Source organism: Protopterus annectens, chromosome 9.part0 (assembly GCF_019279795.1).
Source record: "Protopterus annectens isolate FY-2018-M chromosome 9.part0, PAN1.0, whole genome shotgun sequence".
Classification (NCBI taxonomy): domain Eukaryota; kingdom Metazoa; phylum Chordata; order Ceratodontiformes; family Protopteridae; genus Protopterus; species Protopterus annectens.
The window spans coordinates 1,382,104,101-1,382,124,996 of record NC_056743.1 but is presented as its reverse complement, the minus strand read 5'-3'; the positions used below and the strand labels follow the sequence as shown (position 1 = coordinate 1,382,124,996).

The following is a 20,896-nucleotide window of genomic DNA, read 5'->3' as shown; positions in this document are numbered from 1 at the left end:
AATCTGACCATGAACTATTCACTGTTTCCACACCCTAGCATTTCCCTCACCCATGGATACCACAGTGTATACCTTTCCTACAGCTACATTTACACTATTAGTGACAGGGGTGGGGGGTTTCACAGCCCCCATGCTAAGGGGAAACACTGCTCAAGATACAGACAGATTTACAAATGCTGTCTATAAGCATCTACATGGATGTATGGATCATGCCATCACTGGTAAACCAAGACTCACTCCTAGACAAGGACACAGGTCTGGTGGACCTCTGCAATAAACAGGCTATACTACAGAAGTAGGACAATGCTCCATACACACAGCAAATCCCACGAAGGGCAGACATCCGTGACCACTATTAGTATGATATGTAGGTCCCTCATGACATCATCCAAGGCTAACATCAGCAGGAGAATACAAAAGGATTCAAAAGATAACCACAAAGCCTTCTTTGGCTATGTCAAGGATCTATGTGGTGACACACAGATTTGCACTGTGCCGGTGAAATATAGCACAAAATATGCTGACCCTAATGATATCGCCAACATCCTTGCAGATACATTCAGTGCATACTTCACCCCCTAAAGAGCCCACAACACTACCCGAAAGGTACAGTATCTCACCCATCAGAAACACACAGGTGGAAATGGCCCTCTCTAACAGCAGAACACAGCATCAATGGAGGCAGATGTTGACCCAGACTACATCTTGCAAACTGTACAAGACAACCTGTCCCCCACCTAATTAGACATTCCTACCTCAGCCTCTCCACAGGTTACATGCCCATACAATGGTGTGTGGCAATGGTTATTCCACTCCAACAAGGTGAAATCACAACTGACCATGGTAACTACCACCCCGTAAGCCTGACTAGCCTGGTCTGCAATGGTATGGTTTACATCCTCATGGCACTCATTAACAATGACATTGGTAACCTTCAAACACTTGACCCAACCCAGGTCAGCTTGGTTGAGTGAAGTTCATGCCTACTGAACCTGCGTGACATCTTACATACAGTCACCAAGGCATTAAATGATGGTGGAGGTGGTTCACACATACTACCTGGACCTCACAAAGGCTTTTGACACCATGCCCCACTCAGGTATTATTGATAAACACACCAGCCTGTATATTCACCCATACATCACAGGTTGGGTTGCCAACAGGCTTACACACAGAACCCACATGGTACGACTAGTGGTATCCAGGTCCAACTCTGTCTCAGTCCTGGGAGTCCTAGTGTTTGGCATATACATCTCAGATGTACAGGCAAACACAGGTGGACTGCAGCAGACCATGTTTGTCAATGACTGCAAACTGGGAGCTATGACTGATAATCCAGCTGACATGGACATTCCTCAAGGGCCCTCACAGAGAACGTCACAGGGTGCCAATGACATGGCCTCCAGCCAAGTGCCACTAACTGCATGGTCATTCCACTGTGAAATTGGCACCCGCATATTAACACATGAGTGGCAGCCACTTTAATACAGACGAGGTAATGGGGTATCTGGGGACTAAGGTAGATAGTGATCTCCCCTTTGACAATCATACCTCCAAAGTAGTTAGGGCATCCTTCTATGTAGGCCATCTGATTACTAAAGGATTCCCATCTAGACATACTGGGGTTATAGTGCCTCTTTACTCATCACTCATCAGTCCCATCACAGAGTATAATAACCCATGTGGGATGTACCTCAGAGGACACATGCAGCAGCTGGGGGTCCTCGAATGTACCTCACCAAGGGGAATACTGGCCTCCAACATATGGCCTATGCAGCCGGACTGAATAAACTCCTGCTTTACTCAGTGGCAGCTCGTTTACCCAGAGATGATCTCCACTGTCCAATGCAGCCATGTCGAACTCTGGCTTGATGGATATGCTCCACTTATGGGAATCCATGTCACAGTGAGCCACACACTGTAGTGAGCTGACCTTGCCAAAACAATAACCGGAAGATGCTGGAGGGACAACTTCCTGTTACAGACACTCCCCATACTTTGGAACAACATCCCTAACTACATTATACAGAGCCCCTCACTAACACTCTGCAAGAGAAACCTTGAAGGGTGGATGGGGAAGAGTAGATGCACCCCAGGGATCCCGCCATTGGTTCTGCTCCACAGAGGGACTGTTAATGAATCAATGGGGTGGCAAAAGATGACACATTTTGGCTGGCCTTATGAATGGCCTCTGGCAGTTGGCCAAGTACCTACCTATGAATCTTTACATACAGTATCTGCATATGCTTAATTTACTGTTCGGGTGTTGACTTACCTTGTTCCAATGGCTGTTGTGTGTGCAATAGTTGAGGGCTGCCTATGCTGGATGCACACAGTAGACCGCCTATACTTGATGATTTATAGGTAGTCTTATGTGTGTGTGTGCCATCGATTTGTACTGTGTGTGCAGGTGTAGAAAGGTGTCAGTCCCTAGGTGCCTACACTGTCAGTGTGTGTGCTATACATTCCCTCTTTGTCAAGGCATGGCATACTGGGCACACCTCCGTCTGCCTACTGGGGCTGGCTCAGAGTGTTCGTGGTGTGAGTTCCTCTGTGCCTGTGGGGCCCTTAGCAGTGGTGGTGGTGGGCTGTGAGGGTCTTCACCATTCTGTCCCTGCTGCAGCTGTTTCCGCAGGACCATATTGTGTAGCATGGCACACACTATGAAGATGTGGGCACATGTGACTGAAGAGTACTTCAAGGCTCCACCAGATATTTCCAAGCAACGGAACCGTGATTTCAACATCCCAAACACATGCTCTGTGATGATTCTGGTTTGTGCGTGTGCCTTATTAAGGCGTTCTTGCATGGGTGTGTGTGCATTTCTGATAGGAGTCATCATCCACAGTTCCAGTGCATAACCAGCGTCCCCCACCAGGTGGCCATTTGGGATGTCCTACCTGGCAAATAACCAATACAGCTGTGAGGCATGCCAGATGTGGAAATCGTTATAGCTTCTAGGGCTGCCAGCACACACATCCATGATAATGCCCTGGGCATTGCACACAACCTGGCAGTTGATGGAGGGGTATCCCTTGCGGTTGCTAACTTGATATGTATATGCATGCAGTCTATTGCACCCAGTACCTCCGAGTATTCTGCCACATGGTGAAAGAGACACATATTGCTGGCCAACTACTCCTATGTTCGGGGGAAGTATATGTGCTCATTGGCATGTGGTAACATGGCATCCAGGAACTGGTGTAGTAGTACCCAGAATGCTGACACCTGTGAGATACCCATGATATCCCCAGTTGGTCTTTGAAAGGTACCTGTAGCTAGTATTCCCAGGCTTACACATACCTTCATATCCACTGGGATGGGTTCCCCTCTGTTTTTTCTGGCTCTGAGGTGTAGCTGGCACAGCTCCACAAGTTGCTGTAGGATGTCCCTGTCCCCCTGTAACGCTCTACTATCTCCAGATCATGTAGCCCCTGGTAGGCTACTCTTGGTCTGAACACTCTCCTCCTCCTCTGGTGCCTGTGGTGGCCATGTGCATCATCCTCCACACCACCTTCAGTCTTCAACACATGCTGGTAGAACAAAGCTTTGGCAGCCCCTGACATGTACATAATAAAAGTTCCCCGTCTGTATACACCACTGGTGCAGAGTGTATGAGAATACACAAATGTGTGTGAGGTGCTTTCACACTTTATAGTATTGTGCTATGGATGCTGCTGATGTAAGTGGGTGTGTATGAGCTATTCCAGCTGCTGTGTGTCTTAATTATGGGTTTTGCAATGAGTACTGTGAGTGTGGGGCGTTTACTGTGAAGATCTACTTGCCTGCCTTGATTAATCTGTTGCCCTTTAATTCACTTTTAGACCTGGATCCCCTCCCATTATCAGGCATGCATCCACCTGCTGTCTTTCTTGTTTTGTACTTTCCCTACCCAGTCATGGTGAAATGTGCCTTGTAGCTGATATACTGTATATCGCCTTTGTTCTGCTTTGACACTTTGCTGTTTTCTTTGCAGTACAGCCCCTCCCCTTCCCTGTTCTGCTGGTAGCTGCTAGCAGCCTTGGTAGCTGTTGTCAATGGCCCACTGTAGGCTCCTAGATGTTAATTAGTCATTTGTACTCCAATTTCACTGCTGCAGCATTTCCTTATTTATTTCCTATATCCTTCCTGTTCAGCTGCAGTGCGTGCCGTGCATACCCGTTTACCAGGTTTACACGCGTTTCTCATCTCCATTCACATGCATACTCGGTTACCTTGTCTACTGTCAGCTAAGCATAGCTATGGGCAATTAGAAGCACTCCTATCCTGCAGCTTTGACTAGCTAGGGGCAGACTGGTTTAGCAATGCTCCAATGTGCTTACAGCAATGGCGACACACCCCTCTCTTGATGTCATCTTTATCTCAAGGGCTCACCTTGGTGTTATAATACTATGCTGTAAGGTGCATCCTTACACCATAGGGGAATCTGAGATTCACTATTACTCCTCTCATTAGCATGGCATTGCCTACTAATTCCTAGCTACTGCGCATAACACTGTCACTGCCCCTTAGCAACCCCTGCTCCATGTGTATGGTGTAGCATGCCTGCCATTGACTATTACGGGGAAATCGTGATATGTGTTTCATTGAAGTTTTATGCTATATTTTTATATATTCCTTGCGATCCCCTTTGCACACCACTGTCCTGTGCTTCCATGTCATGATAGAGCATCTATATATATATTAAATGTTAATTTTATATTTTGTACATTTTTTTTATACCAATGGCTATATATTTAGCCATTGGCATATATTAACAATACAATACATATGTTTGGCCACCTGTCATGGCTCCAATATTATGTTTGCAAAAATGTAAACTGTTTTCTTCGGTTTAAATTTCTGCATGCTTACACTATGCCTGCAGCACTTCCTGAATCACTACATACCTTAATTTGCATGCTACACTGCTGCACATGAGGTAATTACCATACAAGGCTCAGGAGTTGTGCAGGCATAGTGTACGCAGGTAGTGCATGTGGGAACAGCTCGTACCTGAATCTCTCTGTGGCTTTCTTCGGTGTTAGAACAGCGATGCTATGCCTGCACCTAACGCAAGTTTCATGAATCCCAGGGCATGTGTAGGAAAAGGTGAAAGTTCTGTGTTCAGCTTGATGAGCTGACCACAGAGCTTTGTTTACAATTTCTGTCCACAGTTCTCCATGGTAAATGCTTCATTCAGAAAGATTGCAATTTACACTTTTGAGCGTTAATGCCACGACCGGTTCAGAATATGTTCATAAGTTCAAAGTAGTTGGACACAGTTATTTCTTCAGTGATGGTGTCCTTGATCACATAAAGCCTGAATTAAACAAAGACAGAGAGAGAGAGAGCATTTTGCGGTGCACACAACTAAAGACCAGGTGCAGGAAAAGGTGAAAGTTCTGCGTTCAGCTTGATGAGCTGACCACAGAGCTTTGTTTCCAATTTCTGTCCTCATTTCTCCATGATAAATGCTTCATTCGGAAAGATTGCACTTTAGACTTTTAAGCGTTAATGCCATGACCGGTTCAGAATATGTTCATATGTTCAAAGTAGTCGTTATCAGTCATTTCTTAAGTGCTTATGTCCATCCAGCTGTATTTCCACAAATGACTCCTAGATGACAGTCAAGTCATTTGAGATAGGCTGCCAGGGGACTTAAAAAATGAAAGGAAAGTATTAAGGGGTAAACGGCACCCTGCTGAATGTCAGGGACTCCCCACATCAGGGTCTGTAGAATAGACGTAGTGGCAAAGTCGTGTGAAAACAAAAACTTCCTACCCTTTCCATAGCAGAGGATGGTTTCGATCCATCGACCTCTGGGTTATGGGCCCAGCACGCTTCCGCTGCGCCACTCTGCTGGTGTGCTTGCTGTCTCTTTATACCTCCACTTGATGACTGAGAGTGCATTTTTTTTTTTTTTGCCTTGTCCTCCATTGTAGACCATCTTGCCTTTGAAAGATGTTAGGAAACCTGTCTTGTAAATGAAATACTGTTTCATCTGTAGAGCTTTGGGTCTTTCTCTCTCTGCATCTGGTTCACATTGGCTAGATTTCTGTGCTATTGTATAACCACGCCATACGGCTAAGCTGTACCAGCATCTTCTCTACAATTCCTCAATTTTTGTCAGTCTCCTCAATAAGTCCAGTCTTTGTGCAGTTGTCAGTTTTAACTGAGAAGTTGAGCAAAATTAAAGAAACTTCTCACCTGTTCAGACAAACCTACCTACGATAGGCAACTACTGAGAAAATCATTACAGAACGTTTTGAGCCAAAATATAGGAAGTCGATGCACAAATGATTTATTCTGTATTTACTTTCATCATTCTAGCCTGGGTGATGGTGTCCTTGATCACATAAAGCCTGAATTAAACAAAGACAGAGAGAGAGAGAGCATTTTGCGGTGCACACAACTAAAGACCAGGTGCAGGAAAAGGTGAAAGTTCTGCGTTCAGCTTGATGAGCTGACCACAGAGCTTTGTTTCCAATTTCTGTCCTCATTTCTCCATGATAAATGCTTCATTCGGAAAGATTGCACTTTAGACTTTTAAGCGTTAATGCCATGACCGGTTCAGAATATGTTCATATGTTCAAAGTAGTCGTTATCAGTCATTTCTTAAGTGCTTATGTCCATCCAGCTGTATTTCCACAAATGACTCCTAGATGACAGTCAAGTCATTTGAGATAGGCTGCCAGGGGACTTAAAAAATGAAAGGAAAGTATTAAGGGGTAAACGGCACCCTGCTGAATGTCAGGGACTCCCCACATCAGGGTCTGTAGAATAGACGTAGTGGCAAAGTCGTGTGAAAACAAAAAAACTCGACTAGTATTAAAAACTTCCTACCCTTTCCATAGCAGAGGATGGTTTCGATCCATCGACCTCTGGGTTATGGGCCCAGCACGCTTCCGCTGCGCCACTCTGCTGGTGTGCTTGCTGTCTCTTTATACCTCCACTTGATGACTGAGAGTGCATTTTTTTTTTGCCTTGTCCTCCATTGTAGACCATCTTGCCTTTGAAAGATGTTAGGAAACCTGTCTTGTAAATGAAATACTGTTTCATCTGTAGAGCTTTCGGTCTTTCTCTCTCTGCATCTGGTTCACATTGGCTAGATTTCTGTGCTATTGTATAACCACGCCATACGGCTAAGCTGTACCAGCATCTTCTCTACAATTCCTCAATTTTTGTCAGTCTCCTCAATAAGTCCAGTCTTTGTGCAGTTGTCAGTTTTAACTGAGAAGTTGAGCAAAATTAAAGAAACTTCTCACCTGTTCAGACAAACCTACCTACGATAGGCAACTACTGAGAAAATCATTACAGAACGTTTTGAGCCAAAATATAGGAAGTCGATGCACAAATGATTTATTCTGTATTTACTTTCATCATTCTAGCCTGGGTGATGGTGTCCTTGATCACATAAAGCCTGAATTAAACAAAGACAGAGAGAGAGAGCATTTTGCGGTGCACACAACTAAAGACCAGGTGCAGGAAAAGGTGAAAGTTCTGCGTTCAGCTTGATGAGCTGACCACAGAGCTTTGTTTCCAATTTCTGTCCTCATTTCTCCATGATAAATGCTTCATTCGGAAAGATTGCACTTTAGACTTTTAAGCGTTAATGCCATGACCGGTTCAGAATATGTTCATATGTTCAAAGTAGTCGTTATCAGTCATTTCTTAAGTGCTTATGTCCATCCAGCTGTATTTCCACAAATGACTCCTAGATGACAGTCAAGTCATTTGAGATAGGCTGCCAGGGGACTTAAAAAATGAAAGGAAAGTATTAAGGGGTAGCGGCACCCTGCTGAATGTCAGGGACTCCCCACATCAGGGTCTGTAGAATAGACGTAGTGGCAAAGTCGTGTGAAAACAAAAAAACTCGACTAGTATTAAAACTTCCTACCCTTTCCATAGCAGAGGATGGTTTCGATCCATCGACCTCTGGGTTATGGGCCCAGCACGCTTCCGCTGCGCCACTCTGCTGGTGTGCTTGCTGTCTCTTTATACCTCCACTTGATGACTGAGAGTGCATTTTTTTTTTTTTTGCCTTGTCCTCCATTGTAGACCATCTTGCCTTTGAAAGATGTTAGGAAACCTGTCTTGTAAATGAAATACTGTTTCATCTGTAGAGCTTTCGGTCTTTCTCTCTCTGCATCTGGTTCACATTGGCTAGATTTCTGTGCTATTGTATAACCACGCCATACGGCTAAGCTGTACCAGCATCTTCTCTACAATTCCTCAATTTTTGTCAGTCTCCTCAATAAGTCCAGTCTTTGTGCAGTTGTCAGTTTTAACTGAGAAGTTGAGCAAAATTAAAGAAACTTCTCACCTGTTCAGACAAACCTACCTACGATAGGCAACTACTGAGAAAATCATTACAGAACGTTTTGAGCCAAAATATAGGAAGTCGATGCACAAATGATTTATTCTGTATTTACTTTCATCATTCTAGCCTGGGTGATGGTGTCCTTGATCACATAAAGCCTGAATTAAACAAAGACAGAGAGAGAGAGAGCATTTTGCGGTGCACACAACTAAAGACCAGGTGCAGGAAAAGGTGAAAGTTCTGCGTTCAGCTTGATGAGCTGACCACAGAGCTTTGTTTCCAATTTCTGTCCTCATTTCTCCATGATAAATGCTTCATTCGGAAAGATTGCACTTTAGACTTTTAAGCGTTAATGCCATGACCGGTTCAGAATATGTTCATATGTTCAAAGTAGTCGTTATCAGTCATTTCTTAAGTGCTTATGTCCATCCAGCTGTATTTCCACAAATGACTCCTAGATGACAGTCAAGTCATTTGAGATAGGCTGCCAGGGGACTTAAAAAATGAAAGGAAAGTATTAAGGGGTAAACGGCACCCTGCTGAATGTCAGGGACTCCCCACATCAGGGTCTGTAGAATAGACGTAGTGGCAAAGTCGTGTGAAAACAAAAAAACTCGACTAGTATTAAAAACTTCCTACCCTTTCCATAGCAGAGGATGGTTTCGATCCATCGACCTCTGGGTTATGGGCCCAGCACGCTTCCGCTGCGCCACTCTGCTGGTGTGCTTGCTGTCTCTTTATACCTCCACTTGATGACTGAGAGTGCATTTTTTTTTTTGCCTTGTCCTCCATTGTAGACCATCTTGCCTTTGAAAGATGTTAGGAAACCTGTCTTGTAAATGAAATACTGTTTCATCTGTAGAGCTTTCGGTCTTTCTCTCTCTGCATCTGGTTCACATTGGCTAGATTTCTGTGCTATTGTATAACCACGCCATACGGCTAAGCTGTACCAGCATCTTCTCTACAATTCCTCAATTTTTGTCAGTCTCCTCAATAAGTCCAGTCTTTGTGCAGTTGTCAGTTTTAACTGAGAAGTTGAGCAAAATTAAAGAAACTTCTCACCTGTTCAGACAAACCTACCTACGATAGGCAACTACTGAGAAAATCATTACAGAACGTTTTGAGCCAAAATATAGGAAGTCGATGCACAAATGATTTATTCTGTATTTACTTTCATCATTCTAGCCTGGGTGATGGTGTCCTTGATCACATAAAGCCTGAATTAAACAAAGACAGAGAGAGAGAGCATTTTGCGGTGCACACAACTAAAGACCAGGTGCAGGAAAAGGTGAAAGTTCTGCGTTCAGCTTGATGAGCTGACCACAGAGCTTTGTTTCCAATTTCTGTCCTCATTTCTCCATGATAAATGCTTCATTCGGAAAGATTGCACTTTAGACTTTTAAGCGTTAATGCCATGACCGGTTCAGAATATGTTCATATGTTCAAAGTAGTCGTTATCAGTCATTTCTTAAGTGCTTATGTCCATCCAGCTGTATTTCCACAAATGACTCCTAGATGACAGTCAAGTCATTTGAGATAGGCTGCCAGGGGACTTAAAAAATGAAAGGAAAGTATTAAGGGGTAAACGGCACCCTGCTGAATGTCAGGGACTCCCCACATCAGGGTCTGTAGAATAGACGTAGTGGCAAAGTCGTGTGAAAACAAAAACTCGACTAGTATTAAAAACTTCCTACCCTTTCCATAGCAGAGGATGGTTTCGATCCATCGACCTCTGGGTTATGGGCCCAGCACGCTTCCGCTGCGCCACTCTGCTGGTGTGCTTGCTGTCTCTTTATACCTCCACTTGATGACTGAGAGTGCATTTTTTTTTTTGCCTTGTCCTCCATTGTAGACCATCTTGCCTTTGAAAGATGTTAGGAAACCTGTCTTGTAAATGAAATACTGTTTCATCTGTAGAGCTTTCGGTCTTTCTCTCTCTGCATCTGGTTCACATTGGCTAGATTTCTGTGCTATTGTATAACCACGCCATACGGCTAAGCTGTACCAGCATCTTCTCTACAATTCCTCAATTTTTGTCAGTCTCCTCAATAAGTCCAGTCTTTGTGCAGTTGTCAGTTTTAACTGAGAAGTTGAGCAAAATTAAAGAAACTTCTCACCTGTTCAGACAAACCTACCTACGATAGGCAACTACTGAGAAAATCATTACAGAACGTTTTGAGCCAAAATATAGGAAGTCGATGCACAAATGATTTATTCTGTATTTACTTTCATCATTCTAGCCTGGGTGATGGTGTCCTTGATCACATAAAGCCTGAATTAAACAAAGACAGAGAGAGAGAGAGCATTTTGCGGTGCACACAACTAAAGACCAGGTGCAGGAAAAGGTGAAAGTTCTGCGTTCAGCTTGATGAGCTGACCACAGAGCTTTGTTTCCAATTTCTGTCCTCATTTCTCCATGATAAATGCTTCATTCGGAAAGATTGCACTTTAGACTTTTAAGCGTTAATGCCATGACCGGTTCAGAATATGTTCATATGTTCAAAGTAGTCGTTATCAGTCATTTCTTAAGTGCTTATGTCCATCCAGCTGTATTTCCACAAATGACTCCTAGATGACAGTCAAGTCATTTGAGATAGGCTGCCAGGGGACTTAAAAAATGAAAGGAAAGTATTAAGGGGTAAACGGCACCCTGCTGAATGTCAGGGACTCCCCACATCAGGGTCTGTAGAATAGACGTAGTGGCAAAGTCGTGTGAAAACAAAAAAACTCGACTAGTATTAAAAACTTCCTACCCTTTCCATAGCAGAGGATGGTTTCGATCCATCGACCTCTGGGTTATGGGCCCAGCTTCCGCTGCGCCACTCTGCTGGTGTGCTTGCTGTCTCTTTATACCTCCACTTGATGACTGAGAGTGCATTTTTTTTTTTTTGCCTTGTCCTCCATTGTAGACCATCTTGCCTTTGAAAGATGTTAGGAAACCTGTCTTGTAAATGAAATACTGTTTCATCTGTAGAGCTTTCGGTCTTTCTCTCTCTGCATCTGGTTCACATTGGCTAGATTTCTGTGCTATTGTATAACCACGCCATACGGCTAAGCTGTACCAGCATCTTCTCTACAATTCCTCAATTTTTGTCAGTCTCCTCAATAAGTCCAGTCTTTGTGCAGTTGTCAGTTTTAACTGAGAAGTTGAGCAAAATTAAAGAAACTTCTCACCTGTTCAGACAAACCTACCTACGATAGGCAACTACTGAGAAAATCATTACAGAACGTTTTGAGCCAAAATATAGGAAGTCGATGCACAAATGATTTATTCTGTATTTACTTTCATCATTCTAGCCTGGGTGATGGTGTCCTTGATCACATAAAGCCTGAATTAAACAAAGAGAGAGAGAGAGAGCATTTTGCGGTGCACACAACTAAAGACCAGGTGCAGGAAAAGGTGAAAGTTCTGCGTTCAGCTTGATGAGCTGACCACAGAGCTTTGTTTCCAATTTCTGTCCTCATTTCTCCATGATAAATGCTTCATTCGGAAAGATTGCACTTTAGACTTTTAAGCGTTAATGCCATGACCGGTTCAGAATATGTTCATATGTTCAAAGTAGTCGTTATCAGTCATTTCTTAAGTGCTTATGTCCATCCAGCTGTATTTCCACAAATGACTCCTAGATGACAGTCAAGTCATTTGAGATAGGCTGCCAGGGGACTTAAAAAATGAAAGGAAAGTATTAAGGGGTAAACGGCACCCTGCTGAATGTCAGGGACTCCCCACATCAGGGTCTGTAGAATAGGCGTAGTGGCAAAGTCGTGTGAAAACAAAAAAACTCGACTAGTATTAAAAACTTCCTACCCTTTCCATAGCAGAGGATGGTTTCGATCCATCGACCTCTGGGTTATGGGCCCAGCACGCTTCCGCTGCGCCACTCTGCTGGTGTGCTTGCTGTCTCTTTATACCTCCACTTGATGACTGAGAGTGCATTTTTTTTTTTTTTGCCTTGTCCTCCATTGTAGACCATCTTGCCTTTGAAAGATGTTAGGAAACCTGTCTTGTAAATGAAATACTGTTTCATCTGTAGAGCTTTCGGTCTTTCTCTCTCTGCATCTGGTTCACATTGGCTAGATTTCTGTGCTATTGTATAACCACGCCATACGGCTAAGCTGTACCAGCATCTTCTCTACAATTCCTCAATTTTTGTCAGTCTCCTCAATAAGTCCAGTCTTTGTGCAGTTGTCAGTTTTAACTGAGAAGTTGAGCAAAATTAAAGAAACTTCTCACCTGTTCAGACAAACCTACCTACGATAGGCAACTACTGAGAAAATCATTACAGAACGTTTTGAGCCAAAATATAGGAAGTCGATGCACAAATGATTTATTCTGTATTTACTTTCATCATTCTAGCCTGGGTGATGGTGTCCTTGATCACATAAAGCCTGAATTAAACAAAGACAGAGAGAGAGAGAGCATTTTGCGGTGCACACAACTAAAGACCAGGTGCAGGAAAAGGTGAAAGTTCTGCGTTCAGCTTGATGAGCTGACCACAGAGCTTTGTTTCCAATTTCTGTCCTCATTTCTCCATGATAAATGCTTCATTCGGAAAGATTGCACTTTAGACTTTTAAGCGTTAATGCCATGACCGGTTCAGAATATGTTCATATGTTCAAAGTAGTCGTTATCAGTCATTTCTTAAGTGCTTATGTCCATCCAGCTGTATTTCCACAAATGACTCCTAGATGACAGTCAAGTCATTTGAGATAGGCTGCCAGGGGACTTAAAAAATGAAAGGAAAGTATTAAGGGGTAAACGGCACCCTGCTGAATGTCAGGGACTCCCCACATCAGGGTCTGTAGAATAGACGTAGTGGCAAAGTCGTGTGAAAACAAAAAAACTCGACTAGTATTAAAAACTTCCTACCCTTTCCATAGCAGAGGATGGTTTCGATCCATCGACCTCTGGGTTATGGGCCCAGCACGCTTCCGCTGCGCCACTCTGCTGGTGTGCTTGCTGTCTCTTTATACCTCCACTTGATGACTGAGAGTGCATTTTTTTTTTTTTTGCCTTGTCCTCCATTGTAGACCATCTTGCCTTTGAAAGATGTTAGGAAACCTGTCTTGTAAATGAAATACTGTTTCATCTGTAGAGCTTTCGGTCTTTCTCTCTCTGCATCTGGTTCACATTGGCTAGATTTCTGTGCTATTGTATAACCACGCCATACGGCTAAGCTGTACCAGCATCTTCTCTACAATTCCTCAATTTTTGTCAGTCTCCTCAATAAGTCCAGTCTTTGTGCAGTTGTCAGTTTTAACTGAGAAGTTGAGCAAAATTAAAGAAACTTCTCACCTGTTCAGACAAACCTACCTACGATAGGCAACTACTGAGAAAATCATTACAGAACGTTTTGAGCCAAAATATAGGAAGTCGATGCACAAATGATTTATTCTGTATTTACTTTCATCATTCTAGCCTGGGTGATGGTGTCCTTGATCACATAAAGCCTGAATTAAACAAAGACAGAGAGAGAGAGAGCATTTTGCGGTGCACACAACTAAAGACCAGGTGCAGGAAAAGGTGAAAGTTCTGCGTTCAGCTTGATGAGCTGACCACAGAGCTTTGTTTCCAATTTCTGTCCTCATTTCTCCATGATAAATGCTTCATTCGGAAAGATTGCACTTTAGACTTTTAAGCGTTAATGCCATGACCGGTTCAGAATATGTTCATATGTTCAAAGTAGTCGTTATCAGTCATTTCTTAAGTGCTTATGTCCATCCAGCTGTATTTCCACAAATGACTCCTAGATGACAGTCAAGTCATTTGAGATAGGCTGCCAGGGGACTTAAAAAATGAAAGGAAAGTATTAAGGGGTAAACGGCACCCTGCTGAATGTCAGGGACTCCCCACATCAGGGTCTGTAGAATAGGCGTAGTGGCAAAGTCGTGTGAAAACAAAAACTCGACTAGTATTAAAAACTTCCTACCCTTTCCATAGCAGAGGATGGTTTCGATCCATCGACCTCTGGGTTATGGGCCCAGCACGCTTCCGCTGCGCCACTCTGCTGGTGTGCTTGCTGTCTCTTTATACCTCCACTTGATGACTGAGAGTGCATTTTTTTTTTGCCTTGTCCTCCATTGTAGACCATCTTGCCTTTGAAAGATGTTAGGAAACCTGTCTTGTAAATGAAATACTGTTTCATCTGTAGAGCTTTCGGTCTTTCTCTCTCTGCATCTGGTTCACATTGGCTAGATTTCTGTGCTATTGTATAACCACGCCATACGGCTAAGCTGTACCAGCATCTTCTCTACAATTCCTCAATTTTTGTCAGTCTCCTCAATAAGTCCAGTCTTTGTGCAGTTGTCAGTTTTAACTGAGAAGTTGAGCAAAATTAAAGAAACTTCTCACCTGTTCAGACAAACCTACCTACGATAGGCAACTACTGAGAAAATCATTACAGAACGTTTTGAGCCAAAATATAGGAAGTCGATGCACAAATGATTTATTCTGTATTTACTTTCATCATTCTAGCCTGGGTGATGGTGTCCTTGATCACATAAAGCCTGAATTAAACAAAGACAGAGAGAGAGAGCATTTTGCGGTGCACACAACTAAAGACCAGGTGCAGGAAAAGGTGAAAGTTCTGCGTTCAGCTTGATGAGCTGACCACAGAGCTTTGTTTCCAATTTCTGTCCTCATTTCTCCATGATAAATGCTTCATTCGGAAAGATTGCACTTTAGACTTTTAAGCGTTAATGCCATGACCGGTTCAGAATATGTTCATATGTTCAAAGTAGTCGTTATCAGTCATTTCTTAAGTGCTTATGTCCATCCAGCTGTATTTCCACAAATGACTCCTAGATGACAGTCAAGTCATTTGAGATAGGCTGCCAGGGACTTAAAAAATGAAAGGAAAGTATTAAGGGGTAAACGGCACCCTGCTGAATGTCAGGGACTCCCCACATCAGGGTCTGTAGAATAGACGTAGTGGCAAAGTCGTGTGAAAACAAAAAACTCGACTAGTATTAAAAACTTCCTACCCTTTCCATAGCAGAGGATGGTTTCGATCCATCGACCTCTGGGTTATGGGCCCAGCACGCTTCCGCTGCGCCACTCTGCTGGTGTGCTTGCTGTCTCTTTATACCTCCACTTGATGACTGAGAGTGCATTTTTTTTTTGCCTTGTCCTCCATTGTAGACCATCTTGCCTTTGAAAGATGTTAGGAAACCTGTCTTGTAAATGAAATACTGTTTCATCTGTAGAGCTTTCGGTCTTTCTCTCTCTGCATCTGGTTCACATTGGCTAGATTTCTGTGCTATTGTATAACCACGCCATACGGCTAAGCTGTACCAGCATCTTCTCTACAATTCCTCAATTTTTGTCAGTCTCCTCAATAAGTCCAGTCTTTGTGCAGTTGTCAGTTTTAACTGAGAAGTTGAGCAAAATTAAAGAAACTTCTCACCTGTTCAGACAAACCTACCTACGATAGGCAACTACTGAGAAAATCATTACAGAACGTTTTGAGCCAAAATATAGGAAGTCGATGCACAAATGATTTATTCTGTATTTACTTTCATCATTCTAGCCTGGGTGATGGTGTCCTTGATCACATAAAGCCTGAATTAAACAAAGAGAGAGAGAGAGAGCATTTTGCGGTGCACACAACTAAAGACCAGGTGCAGGAAAAGGTGAAAGTTCTGCGTTCAGCTTGATGAGCTGACCACAGAGCTTTGTTTCCAATTTCTGTCCTCATTTCTCCATGATAAATGCTTCATTCGGAAAGATTGCACTTTAGACTTTTAAGCGTTAATGCCATGACCGGTTCAGAATATGTTCATATGTTCAAAGTAGTCGTTATCAGTCATTTCTTAAGTGCTTATGTCCATCCAGCTGTATTTCCACAAATGACTCCTAGATGACAGTCAAGTCATTTGAGATAGGCTGCCAGGGGACTTAAAAAATGAAAGGAAAGTATTAAGGGGTAAACGGCACCCTGCTGAATGTCAGGGACTCCCCACATCAGGGTCTGTAGAATAGACGTAGTGGCAAAGTCGTGTGAAAACAAAAACTCGACTAGTATTAAAAACTTCCTACCCTTTCCATAGCAGAGGATGGTTTCGATCCATCGACCTCTGGGTTATGGGCCCAGCACGCTTCCGCTGCGCCACTCTGCTGGTGTGCTTGCTGTCTCTTTATACCTCCACTTGATGACTGAGAGTGCATTTTTTTTTTGCCTTGTCCTCCATTGTAGACCATCTTGCCTTTGAAAGATGTTAGGAAACCTGTCTTGTAAATGAAATACTGTTTCATCTGTAGAGCTTTCGGTCTTTCTCTCTCTGCATCTGGTTCACATTGGCTAGATTTCTGTGCTATTGTATAACCACGCCATACGGCTAAGCTGTACCAGCATCTTCTCTACAATTCCTCAATTTTTGTCAGTCTCCTCAATAAGTCCAGTCTTTGTGCAGTTGTCAGTTTTAACTGAGAAGTTGAGCAAAATTAAAGAAACTTCTCACCTGTTCAGACAAACCTACCTACGATAGGCAACTACTGAGAAAATCATTACAGAACGTTTTGAGCCAAAATATAGGAAGTCGATGCACAAATGATTTATTCTGTATTTACTTTCATCATTCTAGCCTGGGTGATGGTGTCCTTGATCACATAAAGCCTGAATTAAACAAAGAGAGAGAGAGAGAGCATTTTGCGGTGCACACAACTAAAGACCAGGTGCAGGAAAAGGTGAAAGTTCTGCGTTCAGCTTGATGAGCTGACCACAGAGCTTTGTTTCCAATTTCTGTCCTCATTTCTCCATGATAAATGCTTCATTCGGAAAGATTGCACTTTAGACTTTTAAGCGTTAATGCCATGACCGGTTCAGAATATGTTCATATGTTCAAAGTAGTCGTTATCAGTCATTTCTTAAGTGCTTATGTCCATCCAGCTGTATTTCCACAAATGACTCCTAGATGACAGTCAAGTCATTTGAGATAGGCTGCCAGGGGACTTAAAAAATGAAAGGAAAGTATTAAGGGGTAAACGGCACCCTGCTGAATGTCAGGGACTCCCCACATCAGGGTCTGTAGAATAGACGTAGTGGCAAAGTCGTGTGAAAACAAAAAAACTCGACTAGTATTAAAAACTTCCTACCCTTTCCATAGCAGAGGATGGTTTCGATCCATCGACCTCTGGGTTATGGGCCCAGCACGCTTCCGCTGCGCCACTCTGCTGGTGTGCTTGCTGTCTCTTTATACCTCCACTTGATGACTGAGAGTGCATTTTTTTTTTTTTTGCCTTGTCCTCCATTGTAGACCATCTTGCCTTTGAAAGATGTTAGGAAACCTGTCTTGTAAATGAAATACTGTTTCATCTGTAGAGCTTTCGGTCTTTCTCTCTCTGCATCTGGTTCACATTGGCTAGATTTCTGTGCTATTGTATAACCACGCCATACGGCTAAGCTGTACCAGCATCTTCTCTACAATTCCTCAATTTTTGTCAGTCTCCTCAATAAGTCCAGTCTTTGTGCAGTTGTCAGTTTTAACTGAGAAGTTGAGCAAAATTAAAGAAACTTCTCACCTGTTCAGACAAACCTACCTACGATAGGCAACTACTGAGAAAATCATTACAGAACGTTTTGAGCCAAAATATAGGAAGTCGATGCACAAATGATTTATTCTGTATTTACTTTCATCATTCTAGCCTGGGTGATGGTGTCCTTGATCACATAAAGCCTGAATTAAACAAAGACAGAGAGAGAGAGAGCATTTTGCGGTGCACACAACTAAAGACCAGGTGCAGGAAAAGGTGAAAGTTCTGCGTTCAGCTTGATGAGCTGACCACAGAGCTTTGTTTCCAATTTCTGTCCTCATTTCTCCATGATAAATGCTTCATTCGGAAAGATTGCACTTTAGACTTTTAAGCGTTAATGCCATGACCGGTTCAGAATATGTTCATATGTTCAAAGTAGTCGTTATCAGTCATTTCTTAAGTGCTTATGTCCATCCAGCTGTATTTCCACAAATGACTCCTAGATGACAGTCAAGTCATTTGAGATAGGCTGCCAGGGGACTTAAAAAATGAAAGGAAAGTATTAAGGGGTAAACGGCACCCTGCTGAATGTCAGGGACTCCCCACATCAGGGTCTGTAGAATAGACGTAGTGGCAAAGTCGTGTGAAAACAAAAACTCGACTAGTATTAAAAACTTCCTACCCTTTCCATAGCAGAGGATGGTTTCGATCCATCGACCTCTGGGTTATGGGCCCAGCACGCTTCCGCTGCGCCACTCTGCTGGTGTGCTTGCTGTCTCTTTATACCTCCACTTGATGACTGAGAGTGCATTTTTTTTTTGCCTTGTCCTCCATTGTAGACCATCTTGCCTTTGAAAGATGTTAGGAAACCTGTCTTGTAAATGAAATACTGTTTCATCTGTAGAGCTTTCGGTCTTTCTCTCTCTGCATCTGGTTCACATTGGCTAGATTTCTGTGCTATTGTATAACCACGCCATACGGCTAAGCTAAAAATGAAAAAAAAAAGGGGGGGGCCAAAATAAAGCCGAGAAAAGGGGAAAATTTTTCTTTAACTACCTTTTTTTTGGGGTTTTTCCTAAATTGAAAGGAAAAGATTTTTTTTAATTTTGCCTCGGAAAAGTTTTGGGAAATTGTGACAAAGCTTTTTAAGGGTTCATTTTAAAAACCCCAAAAATTCCTTTTTTGGGTTTAGCCCCGGTTAAAAAAGAAATTTAAAGGGGCCCTTTTAATTTCCCCCAGGGTTTTAAAAGGGGTAAAGGGGTAAAAAAGGGGGGATTAAAATATTTAAAGGGGTGGGGCCCCTAAAACAAAACCCCAAAGGGTTTTTAAAACCTTTTCGGGTGAAAAACCTATTCTGGGTTTTTTTTCCCCCTTCCCCCCATTTGCCCCCCTTTTTTTTTCCCCCTTTGACTTTTCTTTTTCTTCCTTTCCCCCTTTTTGGGAAAAGGGGGTTTTTTGCTTTTAAACCTTTTTTCCTTTTTTTGACCTTTTCTTTAATTTTTTTTTTAAAAAACCCTTTTCCTTTTTTTAAAAGGGTTTAAAATTCTTTTTTAAAAAACCCCCGTCCACTTTTAAAATTTTTTTTTGAAAAAAAAATTTCTGCAAAATTTACTAAAAAACATAAAAATTTTTATTTTTTGACAAAAAAAGAAAACCAAAAAAAAGATTTTCCCCAAAATGGGAAGGTCCCAAAAAAAAACTGTTAAAAAAAGGGGGGTTTTGTTTAAAATGCCTTTTAAAAAAAAAGTTTTCGGGAAAACAAAGAGGAAAAAGGGGTTTTCCCCTAGTTTAAAAGAAAATTTTTTTAATTTTTGCCTATTTTCAAATATCTATGAAATTTCTTTATTTTTTTTCCCAAACCCTTAAAAAAGAAATTTAAAGGGGACGTAATTTTGGTCCCCCCAGGGGTTTAAAAAAGAAAAATTTTGGGGAAAAAAGGATGGGGAAACCCCAAAATTTAAAAAAAGGGGTGGGTGGGGGGGAAAAACCCCCCCTTTTTTAAAACTTCTTTCTTTGAAAAATTTAATTTGACTTTTTTTTTCCCCGTTTTCCATCCTTGTTTTGGGTTTCCCCCCCTTTGGGGGAAAATCTTTTTTTTTTGCTTTTTTTCCCCCTTGTTTTGGGAAATTTTTTTTTTTAAAAACCCCCTTTCCTTAATTTTTGCCTTTCTTTTAAATTTTTTTTCATTTTAATTTCGTTTTTCCCTTTCTTTTTAACTAAAACTTTAAAAATTTCCCAAGTAGCCCAACCTTTTAAAATTTAAAATTTTTTTTTGGAAAATTTTAAAAAAATTTTTTTAAAAATTGAAATTTAAAAATTCTCCCGAGCCTTTAATAGGAAATAAAAAAAAAATTTTTTTTTAAAAAATTTTAAAAGGGGGGGGAAAAAAATTTTTCCGTTAAAAAGGGGGAAAAGGCTTTTGTAAAAATTTTAAAAAAGAAAAGGGGTTTTTTTGGGTTCTTTTTAAAGGGGGGGGAAAAAGTTCTTTTTAAAATGCAAAGATTTTTTTTTTGGTTTTTTCCCCCAAAATTTTTAAAATTAAAATGCTTTAAGTAAATGGGCCAATTAAATTTAAAAAATTTTTGGCTTTTTTTTTTAGGGCTCCAGGGGTTTTAAAAAAATTTGGGGAAAAAAAATTAAACCCCTTTTAAAAGGGTTTGTAAAATCGGGGGGCCCTCCCCTTTTTTTTTTTTTAACGGGGGGGAAAAAATCATTTTTTTTCCCCCTTTTTTAAAAGGGGGTTTTTTTCCTTTTTATGGGGGGGTTTTTTTTCCCTTCTTTTTTTCCTCTTTTTTTTAAGGGAGACTTTTTTTTTTTAAAAATGTACCCCTTTTTTTTTTCCCTCTTTAAAAACTTTTTGGGGTTTTTTTCCCCAAAGGAATTAAAGATTTCTTCTTTAAAAATCGTCTAAATTTTTCTTTTTTTTTGGGAAACCAAAAAAAACTTTTTATTTAAAAACCCCTGGGTGGCCCTTAAAAACAAAAAGTTTAAAAAAAAGGAAGGAAAAAAATTTTTAAAAATTTTTTACCAAGGGGTGAGCCTTTTTTATTTAAATTTAAAAAAAAACCCTTTTGGGTCCAAATTTTAAAGCCTTTGGGAAAGGGGAAAGCTTTTTGCTTTTT

The 20,896-nt window shown here is 41.7% G+C and overlaps 12 non-coding genes across 12 annotated transcripts; all 12 read right to left on the bottom strand.

Annotated features, from left to right (window-relative positions):
- Window positions 1-5,771: 5,771 nt before the first annotated feature.
- On the bottom strand, window positions 5,772-5,843 carry TRNAM-CAU. The gene has a single exon. It is a non-coding gene; the product is annotated as a tRNA-Met (tRNA).
- Window positions 5,844-6,833: 990 nt separating this feature from the next.
- TRNAM-CAU lies at window positions 6,834-6,905 on the bottom strand. The gene has a single exon. It is a non-coding gene; the product is annotated as a tRNA-Met (tRNA).
- A 982-nt stretch (window positions 6,906-7,887) lies between these two features.
- TRNAM-CAU lies at window positions 7,888-7,959 on the bottom strand. Its single transcript has one exon. It is a non-coding gene; the product is annotated as a tRNA-Met (tRNA).
- A 990-nt stretch (window positions 7,960-8,949) lies between these two features.
- Window positions 8,950-9,021, bottom strand: TRNAM-CAU. The gene has a single exon. It is a non-coding gene; the product is annotated as a tRNA-Met (tRNA).
- Window positions 9,022-10,004: 983 nt separating this feature from the next.
- On the bottom strand, window positions 10,005-10,076 carry TRNAM-CAU. Its single transcript has one exon. It is a non-coding gene; the product is annotated as a tRNA-Met (tRNA).
- Window positions 10,077-12,118: 2,042 nt separating this feature from the next.
- On the bottom strand, window positions 12,119-12,190 carry TRNAM-CAU. The gene has a single exon. It is a non-coding gene; the product is annotated as a tRNA-Met (tRNA).
- Window positions 12,191-13,180: 990 nt separating this feature from the next.
- Window positions 13,181-13,252, bottom strand: TRNAM-CAU. Its single transcript has one exon. It is a non-coding gene; the product is annotated as a tRNA-Met (tRNA).
- A 988-nt stretch (window positions 13,253-14,240) lies between these two features.
- TRNAM-CAU lies at window positions 14,241-14,312 on the bottom strand. Its single transcript has one exon. It is a non-coding gene; the product is annotated as a tRNA-Met (tRNA).
- Window positions 14,313-15,294: 982 nt separating this feature from the next.
- On the bottom strand, window positions 15,295-15,366 carry TRNAM-CAU. The gene has a single exon. It is a non-coding gene; the product is annotated as a tRNA-Met (tRNA).
- Window positions 15,367-16,348: 982 nt separating this feature from the next.
- On the bottom strand, window positions 16,349-16,420 carry TRNAM-CAU. Its single transcript has one exon. It is a non-coding gene; the product is annotated as a tRNA-Met (tRNA).
- Window positions 16,421-17,404: 984 nt separating this feature from the next.
- On the bottom strand, window positions 17,405-17,476 carry TRNAM-CAU. The gene has a single exon. It is a non-coding gene; the product is annotated as a tRNA-Met (tRNA).
- Window positions 17,477-18,464: 988 nt separating this feature from the next.
- Window positions 18,465-18,536, bottom strand: TRNAM-CAU. The gene has a single exon. It is a non-coding gene; the product is annotated as a tRNA-Met (tRNA).
- Window positions 18,537-20,896: the final 2,360 nt, after the last annotated feature.